The sequence below is a fragment of the Cavia porcellus genome, unplaced genomic scaffold (assembly GCF_034190915.1).
Source record: "Cavia porcellus strain 051 isolate PalLab524CR breed Dunkin Hartley unplaced genomic scaffold, mCavPor4.1 scaffold_4, whole genome shotgun sequence".
NCBI classification, from domain to species: Eukaryota; Metazoa; Chordata; class Mammalia; order Rodentia; family Caviidae; genus Cavia; species Cavia porcellus.
This window is the reverse complement of record NW_026947487.1, coordinates 21357006-21375185: the sequence shown is the minus strand read 5'-3', so window position 1 is coordinate 21375185 and position 18180 is coordinate 21357006. Positions and strand designations below refer to the sequence as shown.

Sequence of the window (18180 nt, the reverse complement as noted above, 5' to 3'; positions counted from 1 at the left end):
GGAGCATGCAATGGCCCTGGGGGCGGGGCCGGGGGGAGAGACATTATTCTAAAGACACAGGAACTCTGCCCAGTCCTGACGCTGATGGGAGAATTCGGAGGCTGAGAGTGGAAATTTATAATATAAATATAATTATATCTCAAAATACTTAAAATTTCTTTAAAATTTTCAAGACCAAATTCCCCTGTACCAGTAGATTCTATTACCAAAGCAAATTCTAACTGCAAGTCAACAAATACACGGTCTCAAATACAGCCCCCTAAGATTCCATCTGTCTATTTTCCATCCTTTTAGATGGAGACTTTTTCAAATGTTCCATACTAACCCAAGAAAATCAGTAAGCACTTCTGGCTCAGGAGCTCTGCTGAAATGCCTACACCAGTCGCAATCTTTGACCTTTCACATAATAATGACTGGTCTGTTCTTAGGTGCATTTAACATGTCTGCCCATCTCAGAATCAACCACTGTCACCACAGAGATGTGGTGGGAAAGTCTTGCCCTCAGTGCTCTGGAGGAGACACTGTTACTCCAAAAGGTCATCTTTGCCCTGCCAGGTCCCTCTTAGAGGACAGCAGACTTGGTGTCATGACACAAAAGAGCCAAGGAGGGCACACACACCGCAGACCAGGAGAGGAGCTTCTGGTACAGAGGGAGGGTCTGAAGGAGTTGATGAGGACGAAGACACCTAGCAGGGTCTGACCCTGATGTCACAAGTAGCTCCCACTAATGCCATCTCTTCCCTCCAGTCTAGTAATCACACCCCTAGGCCCCAACCTCCCCTGGGTACTCCTCTGCCTAAAACCACAATATGGAAACTATTATTTTCCCTCTCTAAACTAGAGCTAAAATAAGAATTTGTTCACTCCTGCATGTACTATATTATTACCACATACTGGGCTCTGTATTAGTTGGGCTTAGGATAAAACTGCTTGATATATGTGTACAAATGGTACCTAACTTACGGTGATTCTACTTTCAATTTTACAATGATCCCAAAGTGATACTTTTTGTAGTGGAAACCACGTTTTGAATTTGGGATTTGGATCTTTTTCCAGGCAAGTAGCAGGCAGCATGAGATTCTCTCTGGATGCCAGGCAGCTGCCAGGAGCCCATTCAGTCAGGATCACAAGGGTCAACACTAAAGGTACACTAGTCAGTCAATTACATGAGATAACCAACTCCTTATTATAAAATAGACTTTGTATTAGATCTCTATGTGCAACTGTAGGCTAACACATGGGCTCTAAGCACATCTAAAGTATGTTAGGATCGACTACGCGATGTTTGTTATGTTATATTAGATGAAGTCTCAATTTACAATAGCCTTAATTTACAATGGGCTTATCCATTGTAAATTTATCCCACTGTAAATCTAAGAACATCTGAACAATCTGTAATCAATAATTTTAATTGTTGAAGGCAAACTAACAAATCTTACAATTTTAAGTTGTGTTTCTTTTGCAAATTTCTTGCAAAAACGGAGAAAAAAACTCAAAGATATAAAAAAATGAATAGCAAACAGATTAGATATTCTCTAATACAGAAACTTCTGTCCAACATCTGCTAGCATGTGGTCATCCACCTAATTATCTGAACAAACTCCCAAGTCTTAGCTTTAATATCCTCTTGCAGGTAAGTCAGACAAGAATGGATTTCATCCTGTACTTTTTAATATTTTTAAGGAAACGTTTTCAATGCAGTTTAGATGAAGGAGGATAAAAGATCATAACCATTTTTTTTGCTAAAAAAAAAACCTATTTTCTCAAAACATACAAGATGAAAACACCATTGCAGTTAGGCCTCAGAACATTTTTCTTAGCATAATCTCCTAAAATGTAGATGTAATAATAAGGAAAAAATTTATTAATGAGTTCAGTTTCCCTTGGCCACTTTTTCCATTAGCAGATTTGATGGGCTGGAAGGATGGAGGAGGGGCAGAGTAGCAACCTCTTGTAAGCATGTCTAGCACTTTCCTGATTTATGCCCGCCCTTGACAGAAGGGTGAGGATGGATGACATTCTTCACCTGACACATGCAAACGTATGATGTCTGTTGCTAATTGTTTTTAAGATCTTCCCTATCTGGATTATATTTGAAACAAAAAAAAAAAAAAGGGAGGTGTGATTCACCTGAAAAAAATCAGCAGTCTGTGATTCTGATTCACCCTGGAATATTACCCTGCAAATGCCGCTGCTATTTTTGTTCCCCACAATTTGTTCTAACAATGTGCATAGTTTACACCTAATACACAGGCCCAAATAAAGATTAGATTGTATCTGAATGGAAAGAATATAAAATATTCTAATATATTAATTGTAGAGTTCACTAACTGAATCACTGTGAAGGAAACTCATATAGGTGAAGAAATTAGTTGTGTTTAGTTAGTAGGGTTATGTTTAACTGTAGACTCAGTGCTGCAAAACATGAGCTCATCCAGAAAATTCTACCAATGAGAAGGCTTTCAAACAGTACTCAGAAATAAAAGATTCCAACTGAGAGATGGAGTCACTTAAATGGGTATAGAAATATGTGAGCAAATTTTAATTATAATTCATAAGAAGTATTTTATTAAAAATTTATATACATACCCACAGAAATTATACTATTTATAGGAAAAATAAAAATATAATACATTTGGGCAAGGACGTGGAGAAGTTGGAATGCTTACTCATTACTGGTGGGAATATCAAATAGCACAGTTACTATGAAAAACAGATTAGTGCTTCCTCCAAAAATTAAATAAAGAATTGCCGAGTGATCCATCACTCCCACTTCTAGATACCGAAAGCATGGATTCCAATAGACACTCACACTGCAATATTCATTGAAATGTTATTCACCACAAGTGAAAGGTAAAACAACACAAATGTCCATCAACACATGAATACATAAACGAAGAGGAATGAAATTCGGACACATGCTACAGTGTGGATGAATGCTGAAAACATTATGTTCAGTGACATAAACAGACACAAAATGAACAGATATTGACGGCTTCCCTCACACGGCGTGCACTGGCTGAAATCATAGGACGAAAGTTGAACGGAGTTTAGCTGGCGCAGTGAGGAGGCGGCGTAGAGAGGGCTTGCCGGTCCGTGACAGCGGAAACTTGTAGCTGGATAGTGGGTATGGCTGCACAGCGTTGTGAATGCATTCAGTGCCACTGAATTGCACACATAAATGATTACAATGCTCTGCATGTGGTGGCGCACACCTATAATCCCATACCCTGGGAGGCTGTTGCAAGCAGGGTCACAAGTTCTAGTACATGCCAGACACTTAGCAACTCAGTGAGATCCTGTCTCAAAAACAAAAACAAAATAACTCTTACAAGGGCTCAGTATTAGCCCTGTCCCACCAAATGTAAAATGATAAATTTAATATTATGTATATTTTATCACAGTAAAAAGATAAATGTTTTTGTGTAGTTTAAAGAAATGCAGCACAGCTTTTTGAAAATAAAGTAAAATGCCATGTGCGTCACTCTCTCTTCACCTGTCTCCTAAAGACAGACCAGGGAAAGGAACCAGTGCTACAGGCGGAGTAGCCTAAAGCTGTGGATTTGGAGAGGCCAACACAGTCCCTCAAAATATTAATTAAAACCACAATGTCATGCAGGAAAACATAGCTTATAATTGAATATGTCAGTTTTCAGGTAATTGTTATCTTAAATATGAAGTCTAAGAAGTGAAAATTGTTATGCTCTTACTCTGAAACACAACTAATTTCTTCACCTATATGAGTTTGCTTCACAGTGATTCAGTTAGTGAACTCTACAATTAATATATTAAAATATTTTATATTCCCCCCATACAGATACAAACACAACCACCAAGTCAACAAATGAAGGTATTTAGGAAAAAGTTGACCACACAGTCATTTTTATTAGATATGTAATTTTGGACCAATCACCATTCTAAACCTGTTTTCTAATCTGTAAAATGGGAATAAATATGCTGGCATTGCAGAGTCAACCTAAGAATGAAATGATGAGAAAGTTACCACCTCTCACATATTAGGAAGATCCAAACATTTCTGATAATATGAATGAGTGAATCAATGAATGTAAATGCAGCAAGTGGAAGAAAACAGGGGAAGGACAAATTATAATTTTCTCCAAGTGATCATAATTCGGCACACAATTTCATCTGATCTGCGCAGGCTTTTATGCAAAATGGGTGAGGAGATTTACAAGACTGGGCCTGAAATTAACCAGTGCACTAGACATACTATATGTTGTACTAATTCTAAAATAATCAAAGCAAAAATAAAATGACACTGTAAAATATACAGGCAAGATGACACAGGAGAAACCACATATAATTGGATAATCATCATCATAACTGCAAATACCATGGAATTGTGAATCACACATTAGTCTGCTATAGTTTCCTTCTCTCTCTCTCTCTCTTTCTCTCTCTCTCTCTCTCTAGTCTTTTTCATGGAAACAAAAGGTTTGTTTTTCTTCAATATAAATACACTGGTTTGTGGGTTTGGGCTTTTTTGTTTTGTTTTGTTTTTTGTTTTTACTTCTTTGTATAAAAAGGTCAGAGTGACTATCAAGCCAAGTATGAAACAGTAATAGTTTCCGGCTTGGGAAATCTGATTGTTAAACAAAAGAAAAAAGAGACCACCTTGTATCACTGAAGACAAAATAAAGAAAACACCACTTGTTTCCAACTTAGATGTCATAGGAGATTTTGATCACTTTGGCATTTGTATTGGAGAAAACATTATGTGAATGTTTGTTTTCCTGACACTTTAAAAGTTATTTTTTATATCCAAATAAAAAAAGGAACATAACTCCCCTGACAAAGATTTTAAATAGAAAGGTAAACGATTCATCGGATTGTTTTACAGTAACCTGACTCAACTCTGTTGGTTCTCTCATTAAAACTCTCTGCAAATTAAGATTGCATAATGGTAATGATAACAGGAGCAGTGCCAAAGAAATAATATTTTGCTCGGATCCATGGCAATGTCACAGTCGTCACATGTATGGAACAAGCCTTTAGAACATTAGGTCATATTTACTTCATCAGGTAAAATTCAGAGCAGATCTAGTCTACAAGTTAATGGATATATTTTAAACTCACTTCTACTCTTCCAAATAACCAAGTCAGCCCCAGCCCTCAAATACATTTTCTCTACAATCTGAGTTTCTCATTTATACATTTTCAGTGATAGATTCGTGTGAGTTATTGTGAAATAATAGAACAGCTTTATTTTCTCAGTATAAAACATCATCTACTTTAGATTAGATTTTGTAGGAAAGAAATGTTTCTTGCCTAATTTCAACAAGACACCTAAAATCAATTCCTCCATACCTTAACAAGATAAATATTAACAAGGTAATGTCTACTGAGGTAGAAAAGTGTACACACTGTCAAGTTCAGCGGTATTACCTAGATGGCTAATACAATTTTGTTAATCTAAAAATAAACACATAGATTTGCTATTAGATGGTAGATTTTAAAGAAAAACTTTTTACTTAAAGTTAGTTTATTGTCTAAGCCCTTTCTCTGTTTTAAAAGAAAATGGACAAGACATTCAGGATTTTATACATATAAGGCTTTGTCATTAAATAAATAAAGCTAGGATGTGATGAGAAAAGCAATTGCAATATGATATTGCTAAGGTAATACTCATAAAGGAACAGAGTATCCAACTGTGGAGTTTGAAGAGAGGAGCCTCCAGGTAAGTCAGAAGAGGAACTGTGATAGTAATAATACCTTGCATTTACACAACTGCAATGATTTCTACAGGAGAAAACCCAGACATTTCATTGCTCTGGCCTTGATCCTCTGGGTAGCAATTAATAAGGAGAAAAAGGGCATCAGGGATTGCAGGTGTACACCACTGTGCCCAGCTTCAAAGGTATTTTTACTCAAACAATGGAGATGGTAGAGTTCTGCCATTCTGGAAAGCTGAAAGAGAAATAAATTGATGTCACAGCAGAACATACTTTCTTCTTTGAAAGAAAGAATGCTCTAGTGGAAAGATTTCTATTGGAAGAAGAGTCCTTAAGAAATGAAGTAGGCACAGACTGTTCTCAGTCACAAAGAGAATCCATCTAGTCAGAAACGTTGTTCTCTACCAAGACATTTGGGAATAACTGGAGACCTTTTTGGTTGTTACCACTGAGGTGGGGAAGTCTCTGCATCTAATAGGAAGAAATCAGACATACTACAAACATCCCACAATGCAAAGCATAACCCCTCCAAGAAAGATTATCCAGACTAAAAGATCAACAGGCTCAAGCCGAGGCCGAGAAATTTCAAATGAGTGATGTAGAGAGAGGTGGGTCAATTTTTCCACAAAGATAACAAATATTTTGGGCTTTGCTGCCATATCGCTTCTGTCCAAACTAGTTAACTCTGCCCTTGTAGCTCCATAGCCAATATTGGAGAGGCGAGGCTGAGTTCCAATAAAATTTTACTTATAAAACCAGGTGGCACGACCCATTTGTCCCTTCTGCCTTGATCTGCTGTCTCCTGATATTAGATCATTTATTTCTTAGAGATTCTTCTAGTTCCTAGTTCTGGGAATGGAAAGAATTCCAGTTATCATTATGACTTTTTGCTAGTAGAAATCTAACCTTAAGAATCACAAGTTGAAACAAATCTCTCTTAGGAAAATGACATCTATAGAATGACACTGAGTTATTTTTAAAACTGTTCTTTTTAAAAGGAAATGCTGTCCCACCAAAACCCCATTTATAAAACAAATTGGTAGATTTCATTTTAAAATGTATGCAAATCTATCTGAATTTGTAGACAAATATTTTATAAATAAACTTAAGATGTAACAATGTGGCCAGACAACAAACACGGGAACAAGGCAAGGTAGACAAGCACCAGTGCTCTAAACCAGAGATTCTCCTGTAATCTGTGGTGCTATGGAGAGTCAACTAAGAAATCTGGAGGGATAAATAATTAGTTAATTAACCCAGAAATGTTACAAACTTGCTGAAATTGTATGTACTGTTAAGGGTACAAGTGTTTGTGCATTCTCATGACATTCTTGAACCCCTAAAAGGATAAGACCCACTGCTAAACCACAGAATCATTTGGAGAGTGTGTTTAAGAATAAGCTACTTTTTTGATGCTGCCAGCATAATTGAAAAAACTCTTTTCATGAGAGCAGCTTTGATTCTGAGTCTCTGACAGACACAACGAGTTGCCACAGCTTTTTACATTTCTGCCCAATGAAATGTTATAACTAGGCCTGTCATAACAAAGGCACATTTTGAATCAAGTCTTCAGGCCTGTTTACCATACGTTCTTTTTTATTGTCTTTTTGTTGTTGTTGTTGTTTTGATCCAAAAACTATGTAATATGGTTTGCAAAGGCAAGTATATTTAATGACATAATATAACTGTTTTTAAAGTAAGAAAAATGGAGGCAAAAGAAAATATTCAGGGACATAAACTAGGATTATCAATAGAAATGTTACCATTGCAAAGTCCTTTGCATACTATGTCAGACACATCATTGGATTTCTTGGTGCTTCTAATTTCTAATCTTCAGAACTAAAGTAGATGATTTCTAAATGGCACTTGCCTTATGCTCAGGATTTATCAGTGGTATAATAATTGGCCCACAAATATTTACTAAATCTCCCTTGTGAACATAGTATTTTATTAGGTGATACGGTGAGTCAGAAGTAAGAGTTTCGCCTACTGAATCATTAACCACATTTCCTGTATTAAGTGTGCCCTTTAGAGAGATTCTTCTGTCATCTGGGCCCACAGTAATCTGCTTATGAAACAGGACTTAAATTATAGCCTAAATAGTAGAAGCCACCATAGAATGAGAAAGCAAAGGATAGAAGGCAGAATGAGCAAAGCTGCAGATACTTCCTGAGAGAAGAAACGATGACTTGCAAACCCTGAATCGAAACAGATCTAAAGTGAGAATAAAAGTCTACAGAACTCCAACACAGCTCATCGCGGTCACCAACATGGGGAAACATACACGGCACGCCGTTCCTAGAGGAAAGGCAGTAAAGGGTATCAGGCAAAACGAAAGAGCAGTGGATTTCTCCTTTAAGACTTGCTCCTGTAAACACAAAACAGCACTGATCAAGCCAAAACATACCATTCAAATGTCCTACCACTCTTGCTAAAGGTGCGCTAGTGAGCTTAAAGTTTTAACTTCCCTGGTTAGGGAGATCCCCACCCACAGCACCCTGACTCTGAATTTGAATACTCTAGTTTTCTTCTTTTTGTTTCTATTGCATAAGGCCAAATTGCTGAATCACCGTGATGCTCATAGAGGGCATAAGTTTTCTTTACATTCTGACACATGGCTAGATCTTGCTGCTATAACACAGGAAAGTAGGATAGCTCCCAACAATGGACACTCAGTCTCTATTTTTATGGTTGTTACCATGTAGTCACAAACAAAAATTGATGATGCAAGAACTGAGAAAAATCTATCTCAGGCAATATCATTAGTCATTTCCTAGATTCTGGAGCTCCCTAAAGCAAAGAAAGAATAGAATTTCAAAATATGGCATTGACAGTTTTATAGCTATCAAGTTTGTACAGGCACACAAATCAGAATCTATTCAAAGTAAGAAGCAGATGTTTGAATTATTTCAACAAAGTAAAATCATCTTCTCTCTTATATGCTACAAATCCACGGCCTTTTCGTAAGTATGAAAGCTGCAAAATTGATTGAGATTCAACATCTAGGCAATTTATATTCCTTTTGAGTGCTTAACACCAAAGCTGTAGTACTTGAGGACCTCATGCTATCTCCATGGATATGAAAATTTGTGACAAGCAGTCCCACTGCATATGGAGACAAAAAGAGATAGGGAAACCAAGTGCACAGGTTTTTTAAATAACTGTAAGAATATTTTTTCATAACATTGTATTTTAAGCTATCTCTTCAACCAAAATTAAACCATAGTGAAAAAAAATAAGAATTTGGGAGAATTCAAAGAGCCACAGGAGATGTCCTTGAAATTATTTTTCAACAGACCACATTCCTTTTAGTTTTACACACTGCTTCCTTAGAGAAGGTGGCATATTGGCTTGTACACTGTAAGATACATGATTGTAAGATTCAAGTGAGTTTATCTAAAAAGTATAAAATGAATAAAAATGAGTGCTACTGATAATGAATTGTTTCCCAAAGGTTCTTCCAGCTTAAATAATATCTGTTTTGCATATACCCTATGAAAGATCACTGAAAGATCACAGACAGAAGAGCTTGTGTCTATTATTTTTACATAGACTACAACTCCTACTATACTTTGCGTACAACAGAGTTTTAATAATTAATAATAGGGGCTGGGGATTTAGCTCAGCGGCATAAGCACCTACCTTGCAAGCAGGCAGTTGTGAGTTCGATCCCCGATACCAATAAAAAAAGGAAAAAGACAAAAAAATTAATGATAATAAACATAGGCTTTCTTACCGTGGAATCTGCTAGTATGTGCAACCCTAGCTACACATCGATGAAGCTGACATATTCTGAGTTATTTTTTATTTTTTATTTTTCTTATGTAGAACACAGAATAAATCCATCTTATGTGAAACACCATAAAAATATTAATCAAAAATCTCCAGCACCACAAAACAACCATGCAAACTATCTTAGCTGTGTTGTAAAAAATGTGAGACGTATATTGCAGTTAAACCTAAATGTAAATGATTGTATAATAATGCAGAAATAAACAACAAACATATTTTGTTTTGAGAAATATTTATTCAGGTCTTTTGTGAATTTTAAAATCAGATTAGTTGGATTTTTTTCTATTGAGTTGGTTCTGGATGTTAACCTCTTGTAAGATGAGTACTTTATAAATATTTTTCTCATTTTATAGGCTGTCTTTTCATTACGTTGATCATTTCCTATTCTGTGAGAAGCATTTTATCTGATGTAATTTCATTTGTCTTTTTTTTTTTTTTTTTTTTGGTCTGCGTTTTTGGAATCTTATTCAAAAAATATCTTCATCCATAGCACTGTTTTGGAATATTTTGTTTCCTTTTGGTAGTTATAGCATCAGATCTTACATTTAAGACTTTCATCTGTTTTGAATTGATTTTTGTGGATGGTGAAGGATAAACATCTACTCCAATCTTCTGCATGGAGATCCCTTCTTCTAGGGATGCCTAGTGTAATGACTGTCTTTTCCCCATTGTGTGTTCATGGCATTTTTGCTTAAAATCAACTGAACTGCAGATAGATGGATCTATTTCTGTGTTCTCCATTCTGATAAGAAGAATATTTTAGAAACACCTAAATAATTATCTTAGGATATTACCAAAATAATAAATCAATAGATTTTAGTAGTAGGAAAGAAAACCACATTTATAACTCCAAGAAACGATATGACTCTGAAATTATTCTTTAAAGATAAAAGGAAATTACAAAGTACAAAGGTGCTTATCAATTGGAATGTTTTACCAGAATAAACATTTGCTGTTTCATGCATCATGAGAACTGGAATCACCTTTCCTTTCTTTGTATTCTTAGTGCCAGCTCAATATCAGATACCACAATCTCTTCAGAAATTACTTAATGAAAAAAGGAATAAATGGACAGGTGATTTGAGTATCAACTAATACCTTTCATATAATTATGTCTTACTATGACTTCATGTTACTATGGTTATCCTATGGCTTCATAGGATATGCACTTGAGCGTTCTCTTTCAACCTCAGATTTGAGAGCTGATTAAATTTTTTCTGTCCATAATCCTCTGTCAAGGTTGAGTTTGTCAAGCTGATGAGATGAGAGAAAAATGCAACTTGTGGCCAAAACCATCTAGACCAGTGTCCTCTCATTTTTGACTCCACTGAAGACTTTAGGGATTTGGTTTTAGGTTTTATTAGGACAACTCTAGAGTCAGTCATACATGTCTTTTCTGTTTTCCAAGAGTATGAAAGTTGTGATGTTTCCTCTCTGACAAGGCTGAAATTTCCATGTTGTTTGACAGGCCCTTTTCTAAGATGCTTAGCCTTTATCTATCTATTCTGTTCCTAATCTTACAGCCTTATTGTCTAATCAGTTTCAGGTGGTTTCACCCTGCACATGAATATCCCAGTCCTCAGCCATAAGCTCACAAGTGACTCCAACACAGACTCCTGGTCTTCTTGTTGGAAGGCTCTTTGTGTCCCACTCACACATTCCAGCCATTTCAATTATCCCAAACTCCAATCTTCATGGTCTCAGGTCACTGGAATTATCACGCTCAGCTCAGCTCAGATTCCAGTTCTCTGTACCACCATGAGGAATTTATTCTTAGGCACAAGTTGGGTAACGCAGTATGCATCTCATAAGCTTTCTTTTCTAAGGTCTACCTGTCCCAAAACAGTTGCCCTCATATATTTTACCAATTTTATGATTACTGGTAGTGGTAAAGTTAGGTTAGTACCAGATGCTTATTATATTTAGAAATATCATAGAATTTAATGAGATGGGATGGGATGGGGTGAGATGGGATGGGATGAGATGGGATGGGATGGGGTGAGATGGGATGGGATGGGATGGGTAGGATAGCACAGAACAGAATAGAATGTGGCAGCACGTCTCTAGTAAACAAGAACATTATTATGTGAGACATTCACTTCAATTAAATGTATCTATACATGTACTGAATATAAAAAATATATATTTCTTGTTTCATAGTAAAAAAAAAAAAAGCTTGAAAATCATTGAACCAAATCAAAACACTTGCCTTGATCTCTTTGAGTTCAATTCATCTCAGGCATAGTGTAAATTCAGAGGATGATTTTTCCAGAATAGTATTTTTTAAATTGAATATTTTCCCGCCCTCTTACTTAAAATGATACAAAATATTTAGTAATGTGACTTAGAGTCTTATTCTGTCTTTTGATGATTGCTGTCTTTGGACCAGTGCCTCTTCATTTTAACATGTGTGAATCAGTGAGGGATCATAGTGAAATGCAGATCTTAATTCAGTAGGTCTAGGTGCAAATGTGAATTTCTGCATTTCTAACAAGCTTTTGGGTAGTGCCAGTGCTGCTTATCTATGGAATACAGAGTAGTCAGAATCTAGAGCAGAAGCTAGCAGGGATTTGGGGTGGCTAGTTGGCTGGTTGGTTTGTGTTTCATTTTGTTTTGATTTTTGGTTTCCTTGAGAGTCAAAGCACTGGCCTGTAGAGAGCATTCTGCTCCTACATTACCTACAGCAGCCCAGACCAATATAAATAAAATGCAATTTACATGTGTACAAATGTAAGTCTTCAAGTAACTACATTAAAGGAAATACCAGGGCTGGGAGGTAGTGAGTGATAGAACACTTTCTCAGCATATACCTCGCCCAACATCAAAAAATAATAAGTCCAAGAAACAAGTAAAATTATTTTTATTGATTTTATTTAATCCAATTATGATAGAACTGTGGGAGACCAGTGGCGGCTGAAAAGATAAGAAGTATGAAATATAAATGACCTTTATTTTGAGAATGCGGGGAGAGACACCCCCGATCCCCTGGGACGCTGCATCTCTACCCCAGGGTCGGCGATCTCTCCCTGTGGAACACGTGGATGGGGGCCTATATGTAGCTTAGGTTAGGGGTGGTGCCTGAGGGGGCATTAGGGATGCACAGGTAGCCCATTGGCACTAGTTTGCACCAGAGGTAGAGGGGTGGGGGAGATAGAGCTCCTTGGTTCCGGCTGAGGCTTTTCCAGCGACAGTGTCCAGCCTGGGCCAAAACTCTTTCAATTTTCAGAAGGTTCTTGAAAACAGATAATTTTTTTTTAAGGTAGTAAAATATAACAGAACAAAGCGCTGATCAAGACGATACAATGAAATTGGTACAGAACTTCAGAGCAGGATACCAGGATAACAGTAATAAGTACCATAGTATATCTCATTTTCACAATAGTTGTCCATTCAATCAGGTATAGCAAAATCAAACCAAAAGCAGAATATTATAAAACCTATCAAAACGGAATATTGAATAGAGCAAAACATTAATCAGAACAAAGCAAAAGAGTGAAAACAATATTTGCCTCCAAAAAGAAGGCAGAAGGAAATGCCCCGTATTTGCTGTATTGCATATGGTCATCCTCCTGAGAGATGCTCAGACCTCTGGCCCCAGATCAGCATAATCAACCCAACAATACAACCACTGGGTGGTTTTATGTGTCTTAGTTGCTATTAACTGCAGCTGTCCTCCACACCACCCAGTTGTTAAGCGGGGATGGGAGGTGGGACGTTTGGTTCTCAGCCTGGCTCAAGGGAGACACTGACTTGTTTTCTTCCTGGCTCACCTACTGCTCGCTTGCACCGCCAATGCGAGGGTACGTTGCTTTCAGAAAACAGATAATTCTTTACCACCTAAAAGAGTAAAAGTGTAATCACTTGGGATGTTGAAGAACACTGAGAAAACTTGAGATCAAAAGAACAGTACATTCCACTGATTCAATACTGCAAAAACTACTAATTCTAACTTTTGTCACTGAAGATATGACGAACTACAAAATCCCAAGACTTCAGTTTCGTCATAATAAGCATGGCCATAATGATAATACTGATTTCTCTAGTCAACTTCTCAGATGATTGGAACAACAAAATAACTTAAAAGTTCTATTGTGGAAAATTTCCCTGTAGGATTTTGTTTCTAAGATCAAAATGTATTTTTGACAAAATCAGGTCTTGCAACACAATCCTATTTCAGAATTTTAGGTAGACCATGAGTTTTTCCCAGAATAAATCCAAGACAATATAATGTGAGTCACAGGAGTTGCACTGTGATTTGCAAGTGGTTTTAATCCTATGAACTCTGGTCAATATCAGTGGTACTCAATTTTCTCCACGCACAATAGCATTTCCAGAGTACTTTTAAAGATGTCAATGGCAGCCAACAATACTGCCATCTCTGGAGGCCAGGAATAAAATGGGTGATTTTTCTAAGTCCTCCTACTCTCATCGAAGTGATTTTAATGTGTGATCAAGTTAAAAACTATTGGCCTTTTGTTTCCAAAATAAGGCTAATTTTTGCTTACAGATTGTAGTGAGGACTATGGGGGTAATGTATTATATAAATATCTGGCACATTTTTGGTATTTAATAAGAACTTGTTCTCATCTTCATCCTCTTCCAATTAATTCTTTTGCTTTCTACTAATTGGATGGAAACTAAAGCTGTTCTCATATCAAACAGTATTTTTTAATAAGTTGGCTTTTCTTGTTTTGTTAGTTTTAGGCCAAACTGAACATTTGGTAGTGAATCAACCTCCACATGAGGAATGTTCCAGATTTCTCACCTGCAGTGTCAGCCCTACAGCCGCCCTAAGCAGAGACAGGCTATTAAAAGACTTTTCCCTCCATAGAAACTGATAACCAGGCTAGGTTATCAGGCTAGCCCCTGATAACCCCTTGCCCTTGAGATAGCTGTAAATTTTACTAATTAATGATAATCATACCTTTACCAGAATCTCCTGTGATGTCTTTAAAATTCAGGTTCACGAATTCTACCCTCAGCCTACTAAATTAGAACCTCTAGAGTTGTGACCCCTGAAACAGCATTTCTAACAAGCATCTCAGCATAGTTAACACTGGTATGAAGAAGATGGATAACCATAGGTACCTCCTTCAGATTACTTCTTAATGCCTTCCCTCCTACAATTTATGCATAGACCAGAAAATTAGTAAAGCTGCAGAAGCTGTAGTTCTTGTTTGGGAGGTTTTATTGTTTTTGACAACTGAATAGTTCTCTGGTTTCTCAAATATTTTCTTGATCTTGAAAACTTTTTTTTCTCATTTCACAGTGCCTTAAGGCTGACAGTATTTGATACCATTTTATCCAATCCCTTTCTTTATAAGAAAGAAAGGCTGCAACTTTCCCAAGTCACCTACCTCAGGGTAAAGCTACCAATTCTTCTGTTAGGTAAAGAAGTTTGCATTGCTGGCTTCGTGAAATTCAGCTCTCTACTGGCGGTCATGTACACAGACTGGCCTCTTCCTCACCTGCCCCTGTTAAAGACAATTTCTTTTCCTCTTCCATAAAGTTGGAGAACATATTCCATTTCACATATGAGGAAAATGCTCACTAGTAAAGGAAAACTTCAGACAGAGTACAGATTTTAAATATATAACTGAACAAATAGAGCATATTTTTATATGGCTATAGCAGATTTGAGACTTATTTACTTTGAGACACATAAGGATGTTAGGAGAAAAGTTCTTTGTATAAAGGTAAATGATTGCCAGAGCCATTGGGCATCCACACTGGGAATCTTAGCTAACGATAGGTGCAGAAAGTCACCATGGAACGTTGCCACTTCCAAATTCAGAGGAACCAAGTCAATGAACATACAAACCGAGAACACTGGCATCATCAGACTTGAAATCCCTTCCACAGTCACAGCTTTGGAATTTGTAAATGCACGTCTACAGATACATGAAGCATTATATTTGTTTATTTGACTCAGCTTCCTACTATCATTGCTCTCGTTATTATCACGAAGAGTTTTATGTTTCTAGTTTGATTCATTAAGTAATTGCCATCCTCCTATCTGGGTCATTGGTCATATTTATTGCAAAAGAAAAATACAAATCATTATTCAAGAGCAAATTCCACATATTTTCCACGTCCTAAACTTTTCAACCTCTCTTATTTTGTTCAGGGCTGATTCGTTCCAAGGAACAGCACATTCCCCAGAGGTAATCAGACTGAAGCAGGAGGGGAGCAGGGCCACTCCTGGACAGATAGCTTGGAAGTGCTTTTGCCATTTGCTGTCTTTAGCATTAGATTTTGGTTCCTAAACATTACTCAGAGGTTTTAAAAATAAATCTGCGGTTGAATTGGTTAAAGTCACCCTATCTCCTAAATCATGGTAGAATTTACACATATATACATACAAACACACAAACGCACACTTTCTTTTCCTATTCTTCCTTGTAGAATAAGCAGGTCATTGTTTCTGGCTATTCATTTTACTGTTTAAAAAAATCACACACACAAATAAAACATGGCAGGGTGAATAGACCACATGATTCATTTAAATTGCCCCATATTTGAGAAGAATATACAGTTTATAGAGTAATGAGATACATGGAGTGTATGTAGAAACAGTGTTCCTGTTTATAAATAATGTATACAGCATGTTATGTGTATCTTTCTCTAGTTTTTTTCATTCTATTCTTTTCTTTCCACTGCATCTATGGTGGAGTCTAGATTACCCTTTTATCATTGTGTTTCTTGCATGGCTAACTAAGCTATTTTTAAAACTCATACAAAATAAACAATTCAGACTCTTAAAAGCCAAGGCAATTCGATGCTCCCAAATAAATGGAAGAATGATCTTTCCACTTTCTAAAATGACCTTTTCTATAATAGTCAGTAGATTCAATAGGGAGGGAGGAAAGTGAGCCCAGCTCTGACCAAGGGCTCATTGGCAGCATTATGGAGGAGCTTTGAGTGCAGATCTCCCTGGTCCTCACGACATATCATAAGGTTAAAATTATTATCCATACTGAACAGATAAAGAGTAAAGATGTGGAGAGGTAAAGTGACTTTTAGAGGATTATAAAATAATTAATAGAGAGGAGAAAGTAAAATAGTGACCCATCTGACTCAAAGGTAAGATGTTCTTTCTGTACTGCTCAAAGATGAATATTCTTTTATTTTTTAATTTTATTTAAGGAGAAAGAAGAAAAAAAACAGAAAAAAGGTACAAGTTATACAGAATTTCAGAAAAAAATAAACAATAGGATATCACTAGTTAACGGATTACATATTGTCATCTTAGAAATAGTTGTTCAAGTTACACAATTAAAACATAGAATGGACATTAAAACAGTGAGACTGTAAACAGTTCTGTTCAATGATCCAACAAAACTCAGTAATATGGTTATCTATCTTATATACTTAAATATACATGCAGTTATATCCTTTAAAGCACTTTCTTTTCCTCTCTTTTGTACAATGACAATTACACATTTTGGGTTTTATTAATCCCACAGTTCTTATTACTTTTTTTTTTTTGAAGCGAGTAAAACCAAATGTGACATAACAGGACAGAGTCAGTCAAATCAAAAGGATGGGCATAATACATACTGTAAAAACAAAATACAAGGTGATCAACAATGGTTACCACAATGCCTCTTGCTATCTTAAAAAGAATTGCCTATATCATCTGTTATAATAAAATTGAACAAAACATTAAAGAACATAACCAATAAAATCAAAACATTGGAGACATTAGAGGACTTCAAAAGAAGATAATAGTCAACCAGAATGGGCGTCATAATGAATCTTATTGTCTTCATAGTTGTTGCCTATACTTTCAAACTAAGTACTGTCAAGCAAAACAGAATGGAGGAAAATCAGTCAAAACAAGATGGTGAGAGCAATACAGGGTTTCAAATCAAATTAATAGGAAATCAAAGTGGGTTACTATAATATGTCCTGTTATTTTTATTTATTTTTCCCTTAATTAAAAAGTTAACAAAGTAAATAATAAAAAAGGAGATTGAGATAAAAGAGGGCATAACAACAAAACAGCACAGGTTAAAACATAACCATTTAAGCAAAATAGTGTTTCACCACAAGATAATTCCGACATAAAAGTAGTTACCATAGAGTCTCCTTTCTTGAAATCTTTAAGTATAACTTCGTATACTGTAGCATCAAACATATCAAGACAATGTAAAACCATTCAAGAGAATGACAGTATTACAGGGTATTTAGAATCAACTAACAGAAAATAAACAATGGTTTCTGCATAATCTCCTTGTCTATAAAAGTTTTTGTTTATATTATCACATATACTAAAATCCAATAAGATACACCATGTTAAGACCGATGGAGACAGAAGAACAAAAGCTTGATGGGACTTCAAAACAAGATGATATTAAATCAGCACTAGCTATTATGATGTCTTGTTTTCTCCAAAATAGCTTGTTCCTACCATCCAACCTTCTCTGCCTCATTTCTGTTGAGCTCTTTTTCTGTCATTAGTTGTCAGTTTGTCTTCATTTTGCTTTCTGCTCCATTCATTGTGGCCTCTCTGCCACTGTTTCTGTAATCTTGGTATTTCTCTTTTTTAGAATATCCTGCAGTATTCTCTGTAGAGTTGAATTGGTGGTTGCAAATTCCCCTAGTTCCTCTTTATCCTGGAAGCATCTTGTTTTTCCATCAATTTCTAGGGACAGTTGTGCAGGATATATCAATCTTGGCTGGAGGTTATTAT

The 18180-nt window shown here is 36.2% G+C and overlaps 1 long non-coding RNA gene across 1 annotated transcript; it reads right to left on the bottom strand.

The window, feature by feature from the left end:
• Positions 1-12328: 12328 nt before the first annotated feature.
• On the bottom strand, positions 12329-15061 carry LOC134475570 (uncharacterized). Its single transcript, XR_010046737.1, has 2 exons — positions 14843-15061; positions 12329-13322 (listed from the first exon to the last, which is right to left on the bottom strand). It is a non-coding gene; the product is annotated as an uncharacterized LOC134475570 (long non-coding RNA).
• Between the last annotated feature and the right edge of the window lie 3119 nt (positions 15062-18180).